The sequence below is a fragment of the Phyllobates terribilis genome, unplaced genomic scaffold (assembly GCF_046119375.1).
Source record: "Phyllobates terribilis strain yellow unplaced genomic scaffold, ASM4611937v1 Scaffold_8__6_contigs__length_399053987, whole genome shotgun sequence".
NCBI classification, from domain to species: domain Eukaryota; kingdom Metazoa; phylum Chordata; class Amphibia; order Anura; family Dendrobatidae; genus Phyllobates; species Phyllobates terribilis.
In genome coordinates, this window is record NW_027362768.1 from 319,885,338 (window position 1) to 319,902,871 (window position 17,534).

General features: G+C 46.7%; 1 protein-coding gene across 3 annotated transcripts in view; it reads right to left on the reverse strand.

The window, feature by feature from the left end:
• WNT5A (Wnt family member 5A) overlaps positions 1-17,534 on the reverse strand; it is a 51,005-nt gene that overhangs the window by 11,419 nt on the left and 22,052 nt on the right. The gene's annotated exons all lie outside the window — the stretch shown is intronic.

Here is a 17,534-nt window from a genome sequence, read left to right on the forward strand (position 1 = left end):
GAACAATTTATAGAGGGACTATATTGCAATGCCCACCGAACCCAGTTGCGGGCAATGGCCTTACAGGATCCTCATCTGGACTTTGCACAGTTCAAGGACAGAGCCATCCGGGTGCTCCGAGAACCGGCACCGGGTGGCGTGGTGACCCACAGGCGCCCTACTACCGCTTACCACCAGGAGGCGGCGCCCTTGTCGGCAGGGCCTGTGGGAGCTGACGCGCAGGCTTTGAACAATGACCCGGCTCCAGACCTGCACCATCAGGTCCAAGAGCTAGCTAAAAGCGTTGCTGCGCTAACCCGAACTGTGCAGTCTTTACAGGTTTCTGCTCCAGGGAAGATCCAGCTGGCATCCGGACCGGAGGACATCCCGTGGCGTCGACCAAGGAGGACCCCACCGGCCAGAGGAAGACACAGCGACCGATACAACGAGGACGGACAACCCATCTGCCGCCGATGCAATCAACCCGGACATATGGCAAGGTACTGTCCTTTAAACTGGCACAACCTGGGGTAGAGGGCCAACCCCCAGGAATAAGATCACCAGGCCCATCGAACTGGCGTGACAAATATGTGGGAGGACGTCCAGTCTTGACTGTGGTACTGGATGGCATTCCTATGAGTGCCCTACTGGACACCGGGTCACAGGTCACCACCATCCCGTACGTGCTCTTCAAGCAGTACTGGAATGACTCGGATATAACCCGCTACCCTGACGACGACTTGAGTATCATCGCCAGCAATGGTCAGCCCGTGCCACAGATCGGATTTAAAGAGGTGACCATTAAAATCGGTAAAGTCGAACTGGCAGCACAGGGACTGATCATTGTGGACATTGACAAGCGCGAGAGTCACCCAAAGATAACTCTAGGAACTAATGTGATTGAAAATTGTCTTGCAGAGGTGATTCTCATTTTACAGCAGGTTGCCAAGAACGCCAGCTCCGGCCAGCAGCGAGTGCTCCAAAAAGAGATCCGGGCACTGATGCGACGGCAACAGGTGGAACTCTCCGGTGGTGAGATAGGAAGCGTGAGAATGTGTGACCCTTTCCCTATTGCCATGCCCCCGAAAAGTGAAATGATGATTTGGTGCCGGGCAGCTATTGGTCTGAGAGGTAGAGATTACCAAGCAATGGTAGAACCAGTCTACTCAGACAGTAGGCCCACCATTTTGACGGCACGGGGGGTGGTTGATGTACGCCATGGGAGGGTGCCCGTTCGCATAATAAATATCGGGAAGAGGGAAGTATACCTGCCCCGGTATGCCACGCTAGCCAAATTGTATACCATCGACCAAAATTCTGTACAGTCAGTGGAACCCTTGCCTCCATCTCACCCAGAGGAAGGTAACGGCTCTAAGAAACCAATGGAGGACTGGTGTCAGCAACTACATTTGGGAACTGACTCCACTCCCTCACACCAGAAACAGGGAGTCTATCGGGTGGTTCAAGAGTACGAGAGTGTTTAGTAAACACCCGTTAGACTTCGGGCGAGTAAAGGGGGTAGAACACCACATCCCCACAGGAGACCATCCTCCCATAAAGGAGAGATACCGACCCGTACCCCCTGCACACTACCAACACACCAAGGGGATGCTTAGAGACATGAAGGAGGCTGGAGTAATCAGGGATAGCTGTAGCCCCTGGGCAGCTCCACTAGTCTTGGTTAAAAAGAAGGACAACACCATGAGAATGTGTGTAGATTACCGGAAAATCAACCGTATCACACACAAAGATGCGTACCCCTTACCAAGGATAGAGGAGTCTTTGGCTGCTTTAAAATCTGCTAACTTCTTCTCCACTTTGGATCTCACTAGCGGGTACTGGCAGGTTCCTGTAGCAGAGGCGGACCGGGAGAAGACCGCATTCACCACCCCGATGGGACTTAGCGAGTTTACCTGCATGCCGTTCGGACTCTGCAACGCACCAGGAACCTTCCAACGATTGATGGAATGCTGTCTGGGACGCCGAAACTTCGAGACGGTCCTGTTATACCTGGACGATGTCATCGTCTACTCCAAGACCTACGAGGACCACCTGAAACACCTGGCAGAAGTGTTTGAAGCCCTGGCAAACTACGGCCTAAAAGGTGAAACCCTCCAAGTGTCACCTCCTGAAACCAAAGGTGCAGTACCTGGGACACGTGGTGAGTGCTGACGGAGTGGCTCCCGACCCTGATAAGATCACCGCAATTAAGGAATGGCCAAGCCCCTCCAGCGTAAAGGAAGTGCGGCAGTTCCTCGGGTTGGTAGGCTACTACCGAAGATTCATTCCCGGTTTCACCAAAAAGGCAGCTCCTATGCAGGACCTCCTGATAGGCCAGTCCAGGAAGGCCAAGAACCAGAAGCCACCCTTCAGATGGGAGAAGCTGGAAGAAGAGTCCTTCCGCCAGCTGAAGATGGCCCTCACGGGGAATGAAATCCTGGCATACCCTGATTACAGCCAGCCCTTTATCCTCTACACCGACGCAAGTAACGTCGGGCTAGGAGCCGTACTGTCCCAGATCCAGCAGGGGAAAGAACGGGTAATTGCTTTATGCCAGCCGAAAACTGCGACCCACCGAAAGAAACCCTGAGAATTACAGCTCATTCAAGCTAGAGTTCCTGGCAGTGGTGTGGGCAGTCACCGAACGCTTTAGGCACTACCTTGCCTCTTCCCGGTTCACCGTGTACACGGATAACAACCCGTTGACACACCTGGATACGGCAAGACTCGGTGCCCTGGAGCAGAGATGGATGGCCCGCCTGTCCAACTATGAGTTCACGATCAAATACCGGGCAGGACGCTCCAATACCAACGCGGATGCCTTGTCCAGAATGCCAAACCTACCGGACGTAGGGGAAGATCCAGAGGAACTGGAAGAAGTTGAACTCCCCGCGTTCCACCGTCATAGGACTATCCAGTATTCCCACCGTGTAAGGGGTAAGCAATCTGCTACGTTCAACCCCTTACCTCATTACAACTGGGCGGAAACGCAAGACAGTGACCCCGCCGTCCGACTGGTGAAGGAGATGCTGACTCAGCCAGATGCCCGCCTTGACCCAGACGCTCCGGAGGAGGCCAAGCAACTGTGGGTTGAGAAGAGTCGACTGTTCCTTTACAAGGGGAAGTTGTGCCGCAGAATGGTTAACTCCCGGACGCATGAACTGATCTGGCAAGTAGTGGTGCCAAGAAGAGACGCGGCTATGGTACTGGAGGCATACCACAACGGAGCTGGGCACTTCGGATGGAAGAAGCTGGAGTTCCTGCTGCGCGGGCGGTTCCACTGGGTAGGCATGAGAGGAACCATCGAGAGGTGGTGCAGAGACTGTGGCCCATGCAACCTAAGAAGGAAGGACCGTGCTAGCCAGAAGACTCCCCTGCAGTCCATCGTCACCAAGCAGCCGTTGGAACTGGTAGCCTTGGATCATGTAAAACTGACCCCCAGCAGAAGTGGCTACGTCTATGCGTTAACCATCGTGGATCACTACTCCCGGTTCTTGGTTGTCGTCCCCGTCAAGGACTTAACGGCTCAAACAGCAGCTAGAGCCTTCCAGCAGCACTTCTGCCGTCCACACGGATACCCAGAGCAGGTGCTGACGGACCAGGGACCTGCCTTTGAAGCGGAGGTCTTCCAGGAGTTCTGCACTCTGTATGGCTGCCGGAAGATAAGAACAACACCCTATCATCCACAAACCAATGGACTCTGTGAGAAAATGAACCAGGTGGTGATAGACCTTTTGAAAACATTGCCCCTGGAAGAACGCAGTCTGTGGCCTGAGAAACTGCCTGATCTGGTGGACCTATACAACCACATCCCTGTAGGTTCTACCAACTGTACCCCGGCTTACCTAATGAGAGCAAGACCTGGTAAGCTGCCTGTTGACCTGGATATGGGAGTCCTGACACCCGAGGACACTTCACCAGAAGCAGACTGGGACACAGGGAGGCAGCAGCAGTACCGGAAAGTACAGGAGAGCGTGGAGCGAAGTCTCTGTCAAGCTAGAGAAAGACAGGAGAAGACTTACAACCAGTATGCTCCCGCTGTTCCCCTGGTAACTGGAGAGCAGGTCTTGAAGAGGAAGAGACGGCTCCACAAGTTGGACGACCAGTGGGAGAAGGACCCGTAAACCGTACTGCCCTCAAGCCATGAGAACCCGAAAGTCTGCACAATCAGTAAGGATGGAGGAGAAACCACAGCCATTGTATCCCGAGATCACCTGAAGAAGTGTCCCGAACAGCTACGGAACCCTGAAGAAGAACAGGAAGACCCTCGACCCGCAGAGGAAAGGGAAGATATGGTCAGTACTGTGCTCGGAGACTTCCCTCGGTCTTGGACTCAAGTCAATGGCGCTGTTGTGGTACCCGTCCTCACCTTCCTCCAACCAGCATCTCAAGTACCTACGGAGAAACAGGTAGAGCTGGAAGAGCAGCCGGTCCAGGAGGCAGAAGACCCCACACAAGCAGACCAGGAGGATCAACCCTCTGCTTATAGTGAGCCTGCCGTGCCCCTAGTGAGCCAAAGAGCTCGTAGACAGCTGCCCAGTTTACCTTTGACAGCCCCTACACCCTGTAACTCAGGACCAGTCAGTCAGCTCCGTAGGTCTACTAGGGTCACTAGAGGCCAGTTGCCCGTACGTTGGAGGATTTAAAGTGCTCAAACTGTTTTATTTGTATTTACTTGTTTATTGTTGCTTGTGAATAATTGTGTATTTCTAGTTATTTTATAGGTGTCGTTTATGGATTATCCGGAATCCTTTGTACATATGTTTGGAGCGTAACCCAGGAACGGACTAAAGACTGTTAAAGACTCGGGGCAGGACAGACCCCTACCTGGTTACGGCTCCCTGTTCTTTGGTGGAATGGACACCCTTGTTTTCTTCAAAAACTGCACCCGGTTGCGGACACGCCGTGACCATCCTAATGTGTTTTTCTTTATTGTACTGTTTCTGTTTATAACTTGTTATGTTTACAAAAGTATGTTTAGTCCCGGAGTACTAAATTTCACGAGGGGGGAATGTGGCACCCCAGGGGTCTGGTTTCCACAGTGATAGCAATATTACGTCTGAGAGCAGGTGGGAGGTCTCCTGGTCAGGAATCCTATGCATGCCACACCTCCTGCCCAGTCCTGGGAGGGGAAGAACTTCCCCTATATAAACTGGGGCTGAGGCAGGGTTAGAGAGGAGAGAAAGAGAAGAAGAAGAGTCCCAGACAGAGACAGTCTGGTCTGGAGAGGAGCAGCTATAGGAAAGAAAGATCAGGAGCTCAGTGGGAGCAGTGCTAAAAGGAGTCAGGGGCTGGAAGCTGTAGAGCTCGCCCTGATTGAAGAGTTCTCACCGGACCCGGAGTCCGAGGCTGTGGGGACTAATCCTTACCCAGCAGCAGAAACCGACCGGCAGGGGATTTCAGGTCCTCTGGCCAAGAAACCCGAAGGCACGGTCACACGCAAGGGACCAGCACCGCCGTCGTGGAGCGGAAGCTACCAGAAGGCCCCGAGTCACCGGCCATACGGGTGAGCACCACACGGTACACTCAGGGACGTGGGCTACTTTTACCCGCCTCTAGCAAGGTAGCCAGAAGAGTACAATTAGTTGGGGAGGCCTACAACTCCGCCTGGCCAGGGGAGATCCCATCTGCTCACGGACTGACCAGGCCCCGATCGCTAGCCAGTACTCCGGGAGGGTCTACCTTTGTCATCAGTAAAGACCCTGAACTACACCGCACCGTCTCTGAGTGGTTCCTGCTACCTGCATGCTATTCTGCTACCCCCTTCAAACACTTCGGCTACCCTGAGGCCTTACCCCTCCCGTTGGGGGTTATACCATCTACGCTGCACAATCGTACCACCGGCGTCAGCGGTCTGCCCTGCAGCGGCGGCCTCATAGCCGCATTCAACGGGTGGCGTAGTCGAACACCGTACCATCTTCTGCTAAACTCTGCCACTCAGCTTGACTCCTTGGGCACGGACCGGGTCACCGCCACGAGACTACTACCCCTATCAGATCCGGCTCCGGGTAGGCTCCCGCGTGCGCAACGCTGCGCGACTCAGGCCCAGGGGCGCGTCACAAGCAGTGCCCAAGTGTAGGTGCAAGCAGTGCCCAAGTGTAGGTGCAAGCAGTGCGCAAGTGTAGGTGCAAGCAGTGCGCAAGTGTAGGTGCAAGCAGTGCGCAAGTGTAGGTGCAAGCAGTGCGCAAGTGTAGTGCAAGCAGTGCGCATGTGCTGTGGAAATGATGCTTCACCTGGCCCATGCATGTAATATCACTTAGGACTACATGAACATAGGAGGGATGCATGGGGTATAGCACACAATCGGGCACATCAACAGAAGAGTGGACCAAGCATCATAGGATATAAAATTAAAATAAAAAAGCTCTAGACAGCCACTTTAAGAATATATTAGAAAACTGCTTAAATACCAATTAGTCCCTCTGGTTGTGGGAACGAATTTATAACACTGACAGTTACTTGACAAATTATTCATGGTATAAGCAGACGGCATAAGTCTGTGCAATATATAACTTATTAGTTTAGCACAGAAGTACCAATATTGTTGGTTGGAGCAAGTATACAACACAAAGCGGTAAAATTTCAAAAAGTGGGACAACACCAGGAGTTTGACGTAATTATGTCCCACACTGCCCCATCTAAGGTGGTCAAGCTCATGGCTCACAGCGTACCTTACCTCACGAAACATTGACAACTTCCCCTGTATACATGAAAAGCTGAGCATAAGTCTGTGGGCAGGAGAGACCAGAGTCGCCATTTTTTCTTTGGAAGTCCAACAAGCATTTACCGGTATATGATTCTTTGCCACAAAACAGTCAACACTATAACACTACACATTGAGTGGGCACTGCCAAGCATTGCAATCATATGATGCTCACAGATAAGGCAATAAGAAACCCCTGACAGGTCCTTTTTAGCCTTAGAAAGATTATGGTTGGCACTCTGGGTGGATGGTGAGGATCAGAGGTAGGATGGATACCCTGACAATAATAATATAGGAAAGACTATGGTGCTCCTTGGTTCCAGAGAAGAAAACGACATTTATTGATCTATTATCCTGTCATCTTCAGGGGTTTCAAACTTTACATGATTGCCAATGTTTCAGTTCCCCCAAACCTAGATCATGGCCTGTTAGGAGCAGTGTGTTGGACACTCATAGGAGAGGTTGACAGCACTCTTTAGCCTAAACTTACAGTACAGACCAAAAGTTTGGACACACCTTCTCATCTAAAGATTTTTCTGCATTTTCATGACTATGAAAATTGTACATTCACACTGAAGGCATCAAAACTATGAATTAACACATGTGGAATTATATACTTAAACAAAAAAGTCTGAAACAACTGAAAATATGTCTTATATTCTAGGTTCTTCAAAGTAGCCACCTTTTGCTTTGATGACTGCTTTGCACACTCTTGGCATTCTCATGATGAGGTTCAAGAGGTAGTCACCGGAAAAGGTTTTCACTTCACAGGTGTGCCCTGTCAGGTTTAATAAGTGGGATTTCTTGCCTTATAAATGGGGTTGGGACCATCAGTTGTATTGTGCAGAAGTCTGGTGGATACACAGCTGATAGTCCTACTGAATAGACTGTTAGAATTTGTATTATGGCAAGAAAAAATCAGCTAAGTAAAGAAAAATGAGTGGCCATCATTACTTTAAGAAATGAAGGTCAGTCAGTCCGAAAAATTGGGAAAACTTTGAAAGTGTCCCCAAGTGCAGTTGCAAAAACCATCAAAAGCTACAAAGAAACTGGCACACATGAGGACCGCCCCAGGAAAGGAAGACCAAGAGTCACCTCTGCTTCTGAGGATAAGTTTATCCGAGACACCAGCCTCAGAAATCGCAGGTTAACAGCAGCTCAGATTAGAGACCAGGTCAATGCCACACAGAGTTCTAGCAGCAGACACATCTCTTCAACAACTATTAAGAGGAGACTTTGTGCAGCAGGCCTTCATGGTAAAATAGCTGCTAGGAAACCACTGCTAAGGACAGGCAACTAGCAGAAGAGACTTGTTTGGGCTAAAGAACACAAGGAATGGGCATTAGACCAGTGGAAATCTGTGCTTTGGTCTGATGAGTCCAAATTTGAGATCTTTGGTTTCAACCACCGTGTCTTTGTGCGACGTAGAAAAGGTGAACGGATGGACTCTACATGCCTGGTTCCCACCGTGAAGCATGGAGGAGGAGGTGTGATGGTGTGGGGGTGCTTTGCTGGTGACACTGTTGGGGATTTATACAAAATTGAAGGCATACTGAACCAGCATGGCTACCACAGCATCTTGCAGCGGCATGCTATTCCATCCGGTTTGTGTTTAGTTGGACCATCATTTATTTTTCAACAGGACAATGACCCCAAACACACCTCCAGGCTGTGTAAGTGCTATTTGACCAAGAAGGAGAGTGATGGGGTGCTACGCTAGAGGACCTGGCCTCCACAGTCACCAGACCTGTACTCAATCGAGATGGTTTGGAGTGAGCTGGACCGCAGAGTGAAGGCAAAAGGGCCAACAAGTGCTAAGCACCTCTGGGAACTCCTTCAAGATTGTTGGAAGACCATTTCCGGTAACTACCTCTTGAAGCTCATCAAGAGAATGCCAAGAGTGTGCAAAGCAGTCATCAAAGCAAAAGGTGGCTACTTTGAAGAACCTAGAATATATGACATATTTTCAGTTGTTTCACACTTTTTTGTTAAGTATATAATTCCACATGTGTTAATTCATAGTTTTGATGCCTTCAGTGTGAATGTACAATTTTCATAGTTATGAAAATACAGAAAAATCTTTAAATGAGAAGAAGGTGTGTCCAAACTTTTGGTCTGTACTGTATATTCACAAATCCACGCAAGTGTTAGCATCCAAGAGAAATGGACCGTTTTTCTTCACAGGTGTCATTCTAGTAAGTTGCATCTATTTTTTCTTCCCCTGAAGGAAAACTGATGAAACTGACTAACTTTCATGCTAAAAACTGACCAAAATATGATAAAACAGACCATTTTTTTTTACGTATGAGAAAAATCACTGACATGTGAAGGAAACCCTACATTTTCTTGCTGGCAAAAAATGCCCTCAAAGTTTGTCCTATACAGAACTTCTGCAAGATGGTGTCAGGTAAATCCAGAAAATGCTGCAGATTAACTGGGGAGATAATCTCCTACTGAACAGTTCCATTTTCAATTGTGGAATTGCTGAGGGGTGCAGCAAAATTAATGATTTTTTTGTCCTGCGGATAGAGAAGAGGCTCCTGCTGCAGCCAGATGTCTTACAGCCAGACACAGGATAGTGAGGAGGAGGAACGTGGATATAACAGACCTCCTGGCACAGAAGTTTTCAATAAAATGATATCAGTTTACTTGCAATATGAGACAAGATCGCAATAAAAGAAATAAAGAGGAATTGCGGAGATTTTTAATGCATATGTAACATGGCGTGGGGAGGTAGCTGTGGGTGAAGTACTTGCCTCTTACATATTACATGAAGGTGGGGTTATCAGCTGGGTGTGTGAACTTGTGCTATAGGGGTGCTACGCCCTAGCAGACCACATTACCGATGTCTCTGGTTGGCTAAGACCAGATGTTAAGGATTTCAATGAGAGAGACCACCAGTCAAAAATAAACTTTTTAATGAACGAACACTTGGTGGGGATTTTGTGCAGGAAGTAGCAGGTACACAACTTGATGACAGTTTCCTTCACAATACAGAGTATCTTTCATACACAGTCTCTGTTACTTTCTCTTGACTCACTTTGTTCTTATTTCCAGTAGTTCACCTGCCTTCACCACAGCCCAGTATTACAGTCTAGTTAGTGAGTCCTATTCGCAACTGGCGGTTCCACTTCTTTCCCCTCAAGGGATCTAGTTTGCCAATATAGCCAGTACTTAGCTTCTCTGCTACTGATGCCTTGAAACTCCCACCCAGGGCACTCTTCATCTCATGATCTCTGTCCTGGCCCATTACCTCTCTGAGTTCTAAACTCGGGCCCATACTGCTAGGCGTCCACTCCCAGGATCTGTCTCTGATTGACCACTCCGTCCTTCTGTCGATTTTCCTTTTTTCTTTACTCTGGATCATGCTATCCACTGCCTCAGTCTCCTCCTCTCACTTTGGGACACCCACGTCATGGGGCACTGCCTGCTGTTCCCCTCCCACTCTGGGCTTGTCCCAAACATTAATCCTAACTGTCTCTACCATCTGGCAACACACAACATCATCATCAATAGTTCATCTTAGTTCACATCATAAAAACACTCATGTTTTCAAGGGGGAATCGCAAGCAATATGTCCATCTCCTTGCACATCTACTATGTTTATTGTTTCTTTAATGCCATCAACTATATAATGTTATCCTGATATATTCCTTCTCTTTGTCCTTTCTTCCAAACATTGCATTTCTTTTTTTTTCCTGCAGTAGTGTGCTTAAAAAGATACTAGCTTTTTAAATGGAAGTCCCAATCAAAATAATGCATCATTGAAAATATACAAAAATTAACAGAGCACGCCTTTAGAGTTTTCCATAGACTTCGTGGTGCAGTAATGTGCTTTCCCTGTGCTACTTTATTCAAATAAGGGACATGGGCCCCCTGTTTTCATGATCCTGGGAGTCCCAGTGGTGGACAAGCCATAAGTGTTCATCTTGGGACAATCCCTTTAACTCATGGCTTTTTTTGGCCTCAAAGAATTTGCAACAATTGACACTATAGAATCACATGCAATTTTACAAAAAAACTGTATTGTATAAAATTTCCCAAATTATATGTCAAATTGGCCCAAGTGCTAAATGTAGATATGGATTCTAGTGTCCTAAAACTTTGCAAATACATTGTGTACAAAAGTTTCTTAAAACTGCTACTTAGTTAAATTCAATGACAAATTAACCTTAAAAAAGGGATTGTCCACAATATGGACAACCCTTTCTTAATTGCCCAAAAGTTTTTACTCACCTCCCGCACAAGCATCGTTCCAGTGATGCCAGCGCTTTGTATCCCAGCAGTTGCGTGACATTACTATGTTACTTGAGCGCTGCAGCCAATTAGCGGCCGCTGACCGGCTATGGTCTTTACCATTTCATGTCATATGAGCCCCGGGAGAGTCAGCACAGACATTGCAGGACCTTTACAAGTGCAGGAGGTAAAAATAAGCTTTTTTAAGTTTACCCAGACATTTAAGAAGGGGTTATCTAAGCAGTGGACAACTCCTTTAAACAGCGTGGCAATTACTAACTAGGCCTGCGTGCTATTGTAAGTAGATTGACATACACTTGTTCTTCAAGGGGGAACGTTGGCAGTAATGTTGTATTGTGTAGTATGAATTGTGACATGCGTTAATTATGTTGGGTGTTGTGTTCTACCCGACAGTAGGGACAGTGAGTTAATGTTTGGGACTAGCCCACAGTGGGAGGGGAAAATGAGAAGGGACAAATACATTTTCTTGTCTGGACATCAAATAGGGCCCAATGTGTGTGAAAAGCAGACCTAATGTCTGGTCAGTCATCAGAACCGCATATTTGAGTGTCCCTAACGCGAGCGGTGACTGACAGAGGATAGCGTGACCCTAGAGGAGAGAAGTGACCGAAAGGCAGAGTGATCGATCAAAGATGGGTCTTGAAAGAGGATGCCCATCAGTACAGCCTTGAGTTGTAACTCAGAGAGGAAACAGGACAAAATAAGTGAGACGAAGAGAGTGCTCCAGGCAGGAGTTCCATAGCATCAGTAGGAAAGAAGCTAAGTACCGGCCATACTGGCAACATAGTTCCCTTGAGGGGGAAGAAGATGCGGAACCGCGAGTTAAGAATAGAACTCTTGCTAACTGGACTGTAGTATTGACCTGGGTTGTGGTGAAGTAGAGTGAAACGGTGGAAATAGAGAACAAATGAGTAAAAGAGAAAAGAACAGAGACTCTGTGAAGATGCTCAGTTTTGTGAAGGAAACATTCATAAAGTTGTATACCTCCTATTGATTGTACATAATTCCCATAAAGTTATCGTTAAGTAAAAAGTTTATTTTTGACTGGTGGTCTCCCTCATTGAAGTCCTCAACAACTGGTCCTAGCCAACCAAAGTCATTAGTAACATGCAGCCTGCAAGGGCGTAGTGCCCCCATATCACAACTCCACACACTCATCCAGGACCCTCACCTTCATGTAACATGCCAGGGCGTAAGAGAAGAGTACCTCACCCACAGCTACTGCCCCGCTTCACGTTACAATATGACTAAAGGTTTGCAGCTCTGCTATTTTCACCAACTATCAATGGATATGAATAGCGGTACCAGAGCGCCAATATTGGCGCTCTGGTACCGCTATTCATATCCATTGATTGTCCTTTTCCCCCTGTTGGGGTGCGGTAGAGCTGCCTTTAACCTATTGTTTTTTCACCTGTGGGAGCAAATTAATTAGAATCACTACCCTGGTTTTCCAAGCTGCGCTGCCTTAACCCCTCCGGAATGCTGCCGGGGGTGTTGGTGAAGCTGGGTGTCTATCTCGGCATTACATGCCACTAACCTGACCACGTGATATACCATCAAGAGATCAGGATCTGTGAACGCCGCTGGAAATAGATGACAGCCACCAACAGAGTGGAGCTTGTGGAGCTTTACACTGGGGTTGTGCAGAGGTGCACAACTTCATAAGGTTAGTAGCCATCCCCACACCCCTCTACAATTGCAATACTGAGTCACCCATTGCGCCTTGTTCTCTCCTTTCTTTACATTTTCACCAACTAGGAAGATACTTAAATGCTTCTACAAAGATGAAATATTAAACTTTATGGTGGCCACTGTTTATCATCAAATAGATGATTAGCCGTGTGTTAAAGAATGGGAATAACCTATAATTTAGACCTTCATAAAAAGTTAGAGTAATTACGTCTAGACTTTGGTCGCCCCACAAATAGGTTATAAAAAAGGAACATTCATATAAAAGGCCCAACGATGTCGCAATTCACCATTCACGAGCACTCCCAAACCTAATGTCGAGTCATGAAATTAATTCAAGTATAACTCCACCCGAAAACTAAAAGCTTTAAATGGAGCTTGTAGCCATCTCAAACCTTAAATCTTAGCTCACGAGGGATCAACACTAGCTATAGATGGCTTTTCATCTGTTGGATCATTTGTATGAGAGGACCAAATCCAACATCAACATACCTCACTAAAATGGCAGATTAGGGAGACACAGTGGACTGGTGCAAAATTGTAAATGATCAGCAATATTCAGACGATGAGGCCATACATTTGTAGTTTCAGAAGAATATGCAAATTGTCTCTTTCGAGAGGAAGGGGACTAGAACTGTAGCACCACCTATTGGAAGCAGGGATCCTAGAAATCAATATTGACTCCTTAACGAGCTTTGCCACATGATTTAGGATAAAAGCCAAACCAGAATCTCAATGTGCAGACACGGTGTTTCGGGATTTTGCTCCTGATCAGTGCAAAGCATGAGATCCGATTTGGCTTGGTGAGAGACACTGGACTGGAGTTTAAAGGAGTAACATTTCTCCCTCCTTGTGGAGAGTGACACGTTCTAGTCTTCTTTCGCTCTGAAGAGACAATTGGCATATTTAACTTCCCAGAGGAGCATGCTTATAAGTAGAGATGAGCGAACCCGAACTGTAAAGTTCGGGATTCTTACCGGACACTGTTATCCGTGTTCAGAGTTCAGCACCGGACTTTTCCTGGAAGTCCCCAATAGAAAGCCCTTTTACAGCACTAAAGTTTGGGTATCTATTGTGTTTTATGGGATTCGGGTTCAAGTACGGGTAGAGTTCTGGTATCCGAACTGAACTTTGGACTAAAGTTTGGTCGAACCAGACAAACCCGAACATCCTCGGGTCTGCTCATCCCTACTTATAAAAGTCTCCTTCGCTCTGACATGCCAGGCTTGGATTGTCACTCTCCACAAGCCCTAAATCGCCCATCTACAGTAAATGGGGATAACTCACTGATCGCTGGGGATTCGAGTAGTGGGACTCCCAGAGATTTCAAGAATGGAGCAGTGCAGATCCCCGTCCTGAATGGAGTAGTCTCAGTTACATTCATTCTCTATGGACTGCTGAAGAAAGTCGAGTTCAGCACCCTGCTATGTCCACAAGTCCTATAGACAATGAATGGAGCACAGGCTGAACTTTTGAACAACCCCCACTCCATTCAAGAGGAGGTTCTGCAGAGCCCTATTCTAGAAATCACGCTAGTCTCCGCTGCAGTTTCACCCATAGCCAATCATTACATGCGGTAAATCTGCATAGTTCACTGAACACATGCGGATTTAATTGCGTGTTTAGAACGCAGCGTTTTGGGGGGATACAGATGCCGCCATGTGCCATGTTTGGAGGCAATATTACAGTATTGCACAAGAGATCAAAAAATCTCTTCCTTGTTCGAGTCTCATAGGAGGAATAATAAAAAAAAAATTTTTTTTAAAGTTTTCCAGTAAAAACCGCTTCAGAAAATGCTCTTACTTTGGAAGGTTTAGTTTCCTAAGGCAGTTTTGAAGATTTTTTGGAGTGTTTTGAAAGTTGTTTTTTTTCCTAAAGCAAGTTTTGCTGCCTTTGGCTGTTCCAACATTGGCACTGTTCAGTCAGGAGCCGCTTCAAAAGACGTGACATGCATTTTTTTTCTTTTCCCCACCAAGTGTATATTTCAAATCTTGAGGAGGAAAAAAAAATAAAAGCTCAAAACACTGGACATATGAGCAGCCAAGTGGTTTTACAATACAAATGAATAGGAATAGTCATTTGAAGCATTATTTTGAACCATCCTTTAGGCATTTACTTTTTGTCATTCCAAAAACTCCTAATAAAAAACAAAACACAACAACCCGTATTCGCACACATCATTGTTTTTCCAGTAAGCCAAAAATATAAATTTTTCAAGCAGAAGACGCTTCAAGGAACTTCATTTATTCGTAAACCTGAAAGGTGCTTTTTAGTTTTTTTTTTAATCATTTTTGACCATCAGTTTTTCTGAGCATTTTTTCCAGCATTTGGGCATCTTTGAACTGGCACTTAAAGGACCTTTTTTATCCTTCTTCTCTGACAGATTTCTAAAACTTAACATGGAATTCATCATCTTTCTACTGTCTCACTCAACCCCCCACCTGATCTATCCATCATAGTCAATGGCTGCCCACTCTGCCCAGTCCCGCAAGCTCGCTGTCTCGGGGTATCCCTGGACTCTGATCTCTCCGTCAAACCACATATCCAAGCCCTTTCCACTTCCTGCCGACTCCAACTCAAAAATATCTCCCGGATCCACACATTCCTCAACCACAAATCTACAAAAACACTAGTGCACGCCCTCATCATCTCCCGCCGCTATTACTGCAACCTCCTGCTCTGTGGCCTCCCTTCTAACACTCTCGCACACCTCCAATCTATCCTAAACTCTGCTACCCGACTAATCCACCTGCCCCCCCGCTATTCCCCGGCCTCTCCTGTCTGTCAATCTCTTCACTGGCTCCCCATTGCTCAGAGACTCCAGTTCAAAACCCTAACCATGGCATACAAAGCCATCCACAACCAGTCTCCTCCATACATCTGTAACCTAGTCTTCCAGTACGTACCTGCACGCAACCTCCGATCCTCACAAGATCTCCTTCTCTACTCCCCTCTTATCTCCTCTTCTCACAATTGCATACAAGAATTCTCCTGTGTATCCCCCCCTATTCTGGAACTCTCTACCCCAACATATCAGACTCTCACCTAGCATGGAAACCTTCAAAAGGAACCTAAAGACCCACCTCTTCTGGCAAGTGAACAACCTGCAGTAACCACCGCTTCACCATACCGCTGCATGACCAGCTCTATACTCCACTAATGTATCCTCACCCATCCCCTGTAGATTGTGAGCCCTCGCAGGCAGGGTCCTCGCTCCTCCTGTACTAGTCGCCAACTTGTATTGTTCAAAATTATTGTAATTGTTTGTGCTATGTATATCCCTTTCACATGTAAAGTGTCATGGAATAAATGTCGCTATAATAATAAATGATAATAAGAGTGTGTCTTGAATCTGTTTTGGATCTGCAAAGGGTTTCTGGATGCAAAAAAGGTTTCCATTTGAAGACATCAAATGAAGATCTGAAGATGTAAATAGCTTTGTGTAAATAAATTATTTCAGATTTCTGATATATGATATTCAACATAGTTCAACTAGAAACCAGAATAAGAGACAAGAGCGCAGGCTCGGACTGGTCCTCAGGAGAACAGGAGAATCCTCCGGTAGGCAGTCCCAGTGAAAGTGCTGATGAGCAGAAAAGGTATCATCTAATCATTCATTAAACAAGCTAGCCACATTAATTTTCCATAGAAGCAAAAGTAAATTTGTGTACAAGGGTCAGGTTATTTTTGCATGTAGCTGAACAGTTGGCTCCAAGAATCAATGTTACTGGTGGGCCTTTGATAACCCAGTCCAACACTGCAAAGGCACAGCAGCAAAATACTAGGTTGCCATGCTGTCCTAAGGGAGGCAATGTCGATTGCCATCAGACCACACCCAGATGGCTAAAAGACCAGAATTACAAACAAGGAAGAAGGGTCCATCTCTCGGGAACAGAGAGGTGCAGGAACAAAGCAAAAACAATGGTGGATTCAGGAGAACAATGGCATTTACACCAGGTAAAAAAAATAATTCAATATTTATGATAAGTGGCAAGGACTCTGTAAAGATCCGCAGACTGTGAAGGGAGTGACCAGCATGACGTTTATGAATCACATGGACCACATCTGAGGACCCAGTCTAAGGTTACACCCAGGACGGGATATGAGCTAAGCCGCACTGCCCGAGGACTAAGGTTAGGAGGATGGCAGACTCGGCACAACGACTGTTCTTACGGTATGTAATGCTTTATTTAAATTACTAGTTTAACCCTTAGAGCAGGGTTCCCCAACTCCAGTCCTCAAGGCCCACCAACAGGTCATGTTTTCAGGATTTCCTTAGTATTGCACAGGTGATGTAACTATTGCCTGTGCTGATGATGGAATTATCACCTGTGCAATACTAAGGAAATCCTGAAAACATGACCTGTTGGTGGGCCTTGAGGACTGGAGTTGGGGAACCCTGCCTTAGAGCACATGGTCACCTACAACATAGGCCATATAACATTCTACCAGTTAAAGAGATCGCATAGTCAAAAACCAGTCACTGCTAAATCGCAACGTATTTTAGGTAAATTGGGTTGTACTGGGACCACTTGAGCACCATGACAAGAAAGTAGCAAAAAACCCAAATGGCTCTGACTTGCTTGTCACGGTGCCCTATGGGTCGCAGTGTGACGCCATTCACCTGCATTTCGGTGCGATATAACGGCTGTACTCAGTGATATTTGGCCACACGACTGGTGTCATGGCCACAACAGAGTCTAACTCCAGTCTCAATATTAAGGGGACTTAAGCTCATTGGACTCCCCTGATAGTGGCGGATCAGACCTCCACCAAGCACATGGTACAGGACCATTTTGAGGCTAGATCATCAATGGTAAACAGGGTTTAATGACATGGTCTTCTGCCTAAAAATATTAACTTAACAACCCAAAAGGGTAAAACAAAACATATTAAAGAACAAACA